This window comes from Sinocyclocheilus anshuiensis, unplaced genomic scaffold, assembly GCF_001515605.1.
Source record: "Sinocyclocheilus anshuiensis isolate Anshui unplaced genomic scaffold, SAMN03320099.WGS_v1.1 scaffold161, whole genome shotgun sequence".
Lineage (NCBI taxonomy): Eukaryota > Metazoa > Chordata > Actinopteri > Cypriniformes > Cyprinidae > Sinocyclocheilus > Sinocyclocheilus anshuiensis.
The window spans coordinates 115,155-116,271 of NW_015539832.1; the positions used below are offsets into that span (position 1 = coordinate 115,155).

At 44.5% G+C, this 1,117-nt stretch overlaps 1 protein-coding gene across 1 annotated transcript in view; it reads right to left on the bottom strand.

Moving 5' to 3' along the window:
• myt1lb (myelin transcription factor 1-like, b) overlaps positions 1 to 1,117 on the bottom strand; it is a gene marked incomplete at its 3' end in the record, with an annotated part of 141,494 nt that overhangs the window by 114,688 nt on the left and 25,689 nt on the right. The window lies entirely within an intron of this gene.

A 1,117-nucleotide genomic window follows, 5' to 3' on the forward strand; every position in this document is an offset into this window, starting at 1 on the left:
GTTACATTACATTTAGTCATTTTGCAGACGCTTCTATCCAAAGCGACTTACAAATGGGGAATACATAAAGCGATTCTTCTTAAAGAGGCAACCAGACACAGGAAGTGCTCGTAATACCAAGCTTAAGGCATTGTTCAAATAAGTACAAGCTAGAAAGGGAAGGAATAAATAAAGAGAAAGACAATTTTCTTTTTTTAAAGTTAGGATGAAGTCAAGTAGCGTCGAAAAAGATGAGTTTTCAGCTGTCGCTTGAAAATTGTCAGGGATTCAGCATTCCGGATAGGGGTGGGAAGATCGTTCACCTAGATGGATGGTGAAATCATGCTGGCAGGGAAGACAAGAAGCTCAGTCTGTGCCAGGTTGAGGTGTAGGAGATGTTCTTTCATCCATGCCGAGATGTCCACCAGGCAGCCTGAGATCCGTGCAGCTACCGTTGGATCATCTGGTTGAAATGAAAGATAGAGCTGTGTGTCATCAGCATAGCTATGGTAGGAGAAGCCATATGCCTGTATGATGGGTCCCAGTGATGGAGTGTATATGGAGAAGAGGAGGGGTTCAAGAACTGATCCCTGAGGAACTCCAGTGAGCAGTTGATGTTCTTTGGATGCCTCCTCTCCCCATTGATGCTATGAAGGCCAGTGATGAGAGGGTGGACAGAAGAATTTGATGATTCATGGTATCAAAGGTGGCAGATAGATCCAGTACGTATCCAGCCCAGATGGTGGATCAGCACCTAGAGAGGACCTCTACAGCCCTGAATGTCAGCAGAGGTGATATTCTTTCATCCATGCCGAGATGTCCACCAGGCAGCCTGAGATCCGTGCAGCTACCGTTGGATCATCTGGTTGAAATAAGAGATAGAGCTGTGTGTCATCAGCATAGCAATGGTAGGAGAAGCCATGTGCCTGTATGATGGGACCCAGTAGACAAATACTGTACAGAGGTAAACAATGTTACTGGTGTGGAGCTGCTTATTCCTTGACATTAGCCATCAGAAATGTTTTACCTTTGGTCTTTGGTTAGGCTTAACTGATTAGTCACCAGTTATTTAAAGGGGTCCTATTATGCTCTTTTACAAAGTCTTGATTTTGTTTTGGGGGTGTACTAGAACATGCTC